This window comes from Elephantulus edwardii, unplaced genomic scaffold (genome assembly GCF_000299155.1).
Source record: "Elephantulus edwardii isolate Elephantulus edwardi_28Jun2011 unplaced genomic scaffold, EleEdw1.0 scaffold00112, whole genome shotgun sequence".
Classification (NCBI taxonomy): Eukaryota; Metazoa; Chordata; class Mammalia; order Macroscelidea; family Macroscelididae; genus Elephantulus; species Elephantulus edwardii.
Genome location: NW_006399862.1, coordinates 7,081,206 through 7,087,890, shown reverse-complemented (window position 1 = coordinate 7,087,890; position 6,685 = coordinate 7,081,206). Strand labels below are relative to the sequence as shown.

At 43.6% G+C, this 6,685-nt stretch overlaps 1 pseudogene; it reads right to left on the bottom strand.

Annotated features, from left to right (window-relative positions):
- Positions 1-4,830: 4,830 nt before the first annotated feature.
- On the bottom strand, positions 4,831-6,093 carry LOC102861487 (annotated as a pseudogene).
- Positions 6,094-6,685: the final 592 nt, after the last annotated feature.

The following is a 6,685-nucleotide window of genomic DNA, read 5'->3' as shown; positions in this document are numbered from 1 at the left end:
GGTAGAGAGAATGGTGCAGCGGTGAATGAATGGAAACCCAAAATCTCTGTAAATGTTTATGAAAATTAATAAAATATAATTATAGAGAAAAAAGAAGATCTTAGTCTTCACAATGACAACATTGCCCTTTCATATTTTGGACATGTCCTTGGCAGATTTTTCCAGTCAATATACATCCTCTGATTTCTTGACTGCTGTTGACTATAGATCAAAGTAGGATAAAATTGTTGACAATTGCAATCTTTTCTTTATATATCATCTTGCCTATTGGTCCAGTAGTGAAGATTTTTTCCTTGACATTGACATATGTTCCATATTGAAGGCTATATGGTTTGTTTACAAAGTTGGTATACATTATGTTTCATACTATTCTTCATATGCATCATGTTTTATATTTGTATGCATTATGTTTTATAATATTAATCACCATAGGATCATGTCCATCATAACCATGTCTTTTCAGATCCCAGCCAGATCCTTCTAATTTCTTTCACCACCACCCCCTCCACCCACCAAATTGTGCAACTCCATGGTTTCACCCCTACCTATCCTCACCCTTCTGTACCCTCCTTCCCCTCTTGAATTCCCATACGTGTTTTACTAGTTATCCTTCTATTTTTACAATAATGATCTTATGCAGTATTTGTCCATATGAGATTGTGTTATTTCACTCACTATAATGCTCTCCAGTCTCTCCCACATTATGTAGTACTTTTTCACAATCATTGCTCCTACATTCTGCATAGTATTCCATTGTGTGAATGTACCACCATTTTTCAATCCAATCAGTTGTGTTTGGACATTTTGGCTGTTTCCATGATCTTGTGATGATGAATAATGCTGCTATGAACATTCGTATACAAATCTCTCTTTGTGCCTCAGTTCTTATTTCCTCGGGTTATATTCCTAGTAGTGGGTCATACAGAGTATCTATTTTCAACTTTGTGAGGAAATGCCAAATGGTTATACCATTTTACAATTCCACCAACAGTGTATGCGAGTTCCCACCTCTCCAGCATCCTTTCCAATATTTATTGTTTGCTGCCCTGCTAAACTTTGCCCCTCCTTCTGGGGTGAGATGTGGTTTTGATTTGCATCGCTCTTATTGCTTGTCATTTTGAGCATTTCTTCATGTGTCTGTTGGCCCTATGAATGTCTTCCTCTGTGAAAAGTATTTCCATGTCTTTTACCCATTTTATAATTGAGTTATCCATCTTTTTCTTCTAGATGCCCAGAAGTATTCTGTAAACTTTTGTTATGAGATGCTTGTCTAAGATGGTATTGCCAAATGTTTGTTCCCAGCGTTTCTTTTCACTCTGTTGGGAAAAGTTTTTGATGAACACAGATTCATCAATTTTATCCTCTCCAGATTGTGTATTTCAGGCTGTTTTGTCAGCCTTTTTATACCATAGACAAGGCCTTCTAAGCTTGGTCTCAGTTTGCCTCTTACGAACTTTATCATTTGGGGCTTTACTCCCAGGTCTCTGATCCACCTTGAATTGATTTTTGTGTATGGTGTGAGATGTGGATCCTGTTTCAGCTTTCTGCAGGTAGCAGAATATCAGCTGACAATGTTGTTGCTGTTGTTATTTGCCATTAAGTTGCTTGTGACTCAAAGCAACCCTATGTACAATAGCCCTGAAACCTGCTCTATCCTTTATTGCCAACTTTACTGTCTCTGACCCACCTATCCTCATTTCCCAAGTCACTGTATCAATCCATCTCATTGATGGTTTCCCTCTCTTTCTCGGTCCCTCTACCTTAAAGAGGTATGTTTCTGAGTTCTCCATTCCGTTCCATTGATTTATGAGCCTGTCGTTATACCGGTACCATGCTGTTTTGGTTACAACTGCTATGTAGTAGCTTTTGAGGTCAAGGAGTGCTATGGCTTCCACTTCACTTTAGTTCTTTTTTTAAGTGAAAAAGGCTTTTTATTTTTAATAACATATATAATGTTCATTCTATATGATTTTCATAGTGCATAGCTAAATATGAATGTGTTGTTATGTGCCATCGAGTCGCTTGCGACTCATAGCGACCCTATGTACAACAGCCCTAAACCCTGATCTATCTGGTGCTAATTGCACTGCCTCTGACACACCCATCCGATTACCCCAGTCACTGAATCAATCCACCTCATAGAGAGTCTTCCCTTCTTGCGCTGTCCCTCCACCCTCCCAAGCATGATGTCCCTCTCCAAGGACTTGTCCCTCCTTACAACATGTCCAAGGTATGTCAGATGAAGCCCCAGAATCCTTGCCTCCAAGGAGCAGCCTGGTTTAACCCTCTCTAGGATGAATCTGTTTGTTTTCTTGGCAGTCCATGGTATATTCAGTACTCTTTTCCAGCTCCACAGCTCAAAGGCATCAATTCTCCTTCTATCCTCCCTAGTCATTATCCAACTCTCCGATGCATAACAAGTGATTGCAAAGACCATAGCCTGTATCAGACGCACCCTAGTCTCCAGGGTGACACCATTGCTCTTTAGTACCCTTGAGAGGTCCCTAACAGCAGACTTTCCCATCACAATACATTTTTTTATTTCTGGTTGCTGCTGCCAAGAGCATTGAGTGTGGAGCCAAGCAAACTAAAGTTGTTAACAATCTCAATCTCTTCACCATCCATCCTGATGCTGCCAATTGGTCCAGTGGTAGAGAATCTTTTTCTTCTTGACGTTTCGCCTCAATCCATACTGAAGGCTGCAGTCCTTGACCCTCTGCAGCAAGCATTTCAGGTCCTCCTCAGTTCCAGCAAGCAGGTTTGTGTCATCTGCATAATGCAGATTGTTAAAAGATCTTCCACCAATCCTGACACCACACTTCTCCTCATAGAGCCCAGACTCTCGGAAATGCTTAAGCACAGGTGTAAACAGGTTGCGAGAACATTCAACATACAAATGAATATGATTAAAAGTAATGGTGAGAAGAGGATCTTTCAGAAAAAAATACAATACATCCAAACGCTCTATGCAACCATGGCAGGCAAGTGCAATCAGGACATAATAGGACATCCTGGGTACAAAAGTCCACATGCTCTTTGGATCAAACACATAATACGTAAAGGAGCTGTCAATCCCAGAGGTACACGGTTCAAATCCACCAGATGCTCTGCTGGAGAAGGAGGGACAGTCTCCTCCTGTACCAGTCAGGTCCGATTTGATGGTACACACAAAGAAAATAATATATTTTTTTTTAAAAAAAAAGAGTGGTTTGACTGTCACATCCAAGCTGAAAGCCATCTCTAGAGCAAAAATTGCAGATTTTGTTCTCTTCTTGTTGTTGTTGTTGTTGTTGTTGTTGTTGTTAAGTGCCGTCGAGTTGCAGGCAACTCAAAGCGACCCTATGAAGGAGAGTCCTCAATGCTTGGGTGACTTTCTTCCTCTCTCCAGGTTCATAGGGTTTCCAGAGGCAAGCTATTATGGAAGTGGATGCCACTCCTCCTTCCAATTTGTTCTGTTACGTGTGGTAATAAAATATTCAAGGTCACAGATGGAGATCACCAACTTGGGAAAAGAATACTGAGAGGTATGACAGATTAGAGGTGGGCGGGGTGGAAAGAGCAACACATTAAAGAAAAGGTACCTCTGCCCAAACCAGGAAGTGGCGGGTGCCCAGGCATTAAGGAGAGCAGGAGCAAAGCTGTATATATTAGAATACAGTTCCATTTTCACTGTCAGAGACAAGTCACCGTGTTGCTGCCAAAGTTCACTGAAGGAGTTGGGGCAACAAATGCAGAGCTTGGGGGAGGGGAACAATTTTCCTTTTCTTTTCACTTTACACATCAATGGGAGCTGGGGAGTTTACAACTGGAAATTATCACCCTCCTACTTACTACATTAATTTTTTTATTAATTTTAATGAAAGTGTACAGAGACTTAGGGTTTCCAGTCATTCATTATTGAGCTTTTCTCCCTGCCCACCACCACCACCCCCCAATTCATTCTTCTCCTTGAAAAGAAAAAGAAAAACTTTTTCATTGTTATGCAATTTCTCCCCCCAGGTTCACTTCACTCTGGACTTCTATAATGACAAGAATACCCATTCATATATCCTTTTTAAACAGTTCTATCCCTCATCTGTTTCAATGCAAGGTACATCATTCCTCCCCTCCTTTTCTGTCTTCTCTCAACCCTGATGTCAGTCCCGTTTTACAACAGTGGCCTTTATGCAATATTTGTCCTTTTGTGACTGAGATGTTTCACCCAGCATAATGTCCTCCGGGTCATCCATCTTGCATAATACTTCATGAGTTCCTTGTTTTTCAATGCTGCATAGTAGTCCATTGTGTGAATATACCAGAGATTCTCCATCCATTTGTTTGTTTGTTAGGTACCTGTTTCTAGCTCTTTGCTATTGCAAACAAAGCTGCAATAAACATGGGTATGCACTACAATAACTTTTTTAAATTTTATTATTTGTGTGTGTGTACCGTCAAATCAGATCTGACTGGTACAGGAGGAGGTTGTCCCTCCTTCCCCAGCAGAGCATCTGGTGGATTCAAACCGTGCACCTCTGGGATTGCAGTGTAGCTTCTTGCCACTAGGCCACCAGAGCTCCCTTTCACTACAATAACTTTTTAAGGGTGGCACAGGGCAAGTGGGGAGATGAAGATTTAATGCTCAAAATCAAGCTCAACTGAAATTGTTCACACCTGGAGAGCTACAGAAAGATAAGATTCTTTGCCTTTGTTTTCAATCAAGTGCTTAAAGCAGGTTTTAAAAATCAAGTTGAACGGGGTTGAAATTGATTCAACCGCAATGAAAGATACCGAACAAAATCTCCCGGCTCCTTTGAGGGTCTCCTTCCTTCCCCCCCCCCTTTTATTTATTTTTCAATTTGTGTTGTAGCAATACAGGCAGGCAGGCTGCGTGCAGGCTGTGGCACAGTGCTGCGTGGCATTGGCGTAGGACATCATCTTCCTACACTCCACCCAACAGAAGACCATCCCTTCCACCAGCATGAACTTCTGCCGGCTGAGACACTTGCTGCAGCAGGACCACAGAAAGCACTCGGTGGAGGCGTGCCAGCTGAAGCTTTGTGGATCACCCGCTGCACCTCGGGGTCGATGGCATGTGGCAGCCTTGGCACACCACGGCGTGATTCCTCAGGTAGCAGGGCTTGCACGCTGGCCTGTCGTTAATCATCACGTAGATTTCCCTAGCTAGGATGTTGTCATAGTCAAAGCAGCAGAAGTGTTTCAGGTGCCAATTTTGGTTTTCGGCCTGGGTGTATTCGTTGCTGAATAGGAGCTCGTCACAGCCAGCACAGCGTGGCTTCTCGCTGTAGCCGTAGTGCTGGCCACAGCACAGCTTCCCGTTCTTCCAGAAATAGATCATGTCCACCAGGAGTTCCCCGCAGGTACTGCACACAAAGCGAGAAGGGCGCCAGAACATATCGCAGGTGCGCTTCTCGGCGTCCACCAACTCGCCCTCCTTCATGCTCAGCGTGCAGCAATGACAGGAATACTGAGGGCTTTGTGCTCGCCCACTTTGTTCTACATGGTCCCCACCTGGGACGCACACCCCTTTGGCCCCCTGAGTGTTGTCCATCTGCGGCAGTTTGACACCTCCTACTCCCAGCGCCTTGTTCTTGTATTTCTTCACAAGCTGCTTCGTCTTTTACCTCCCTGGGAGTCAGCTCGCGGCACTTTGACGGGTCCTGGTCACCGGCAGGGAGCTGCTTTGCCAGCTGCTTCTTGCGGTCTTGCGCCCCCTCCGACCCGGCCGCGGCCTGCTTCTCCTTGGGCAACATCTGCATGGACTGCCTGGCCCTGGACTGGTGGATCCATTCTTCTCGGCAGCACCTGGGTTGGTGAGTGTCATAACAATGCGTTTATACATGGGAATTCCGTCGGATTTTAGCTTTGCAATCAGGGTGATATACTGGTGTCCTACAAAAGTTTCCCCACTTTTCGATCCTCTTCCTTGCTCAAAAGGATGTCATGTACTTCTTAGCCATTCTTGCAGTTACTGACATATTTTCCTCCGAAGTGCAGCTCAAAGCCTTTGCATTTTTCTTTGCATTTTCAATAGAGAGCTCCAAATTCATGCTCATGTCCTAAGCCCATCTTCTCCACTCGAGCTTCCAGGTCCATGTCTGTGCAGCAGAGGGCTGTGCCCGATCCTGTGGACGTCAGGCCCACACCGGGGTGGGAAATGGGGAAACCTGCAGGGCCTCCGGCATCGCTGCCACTCCCCAGCTCTGGCCTTCACTTTAGGTTTTTGGGTTTGGGAGTTTTTTTTTTAATTAATTATAATAAAACTATACAGACTTAGGGTTTCCAGTCATTCATTGTTGCACTTTACTCCCTACCCACCCTCTGCCCCCAATTCACTCTTCTCCTTGAAAAGAAAGAAAAGTTTCATTGTTATGCAATCCCTCCCCCCCACCCCCAAGTCCACTCTATTATGCAGCCTTCACTCTGGACTTCTGAAATGACAAGAATACCCATTCATCTACAACCAGGAGAAGGAAATAATAGATGAATGGGACCTTCTAAGAATCAAATGCCTATGCACATCCAAAAACTTCTCTAACAGGGTAAAAAGGTAAACCATAGACTGGGAAAAAGTATTCGGTAATGACATGTCAGGTAAGGGACTTATATCCAAAATTTATAAAATACTTAAGCACCACAACAAGATAAAGGTAAATAATCCAATTCCAAAAATGGGCACAGGAGGGAA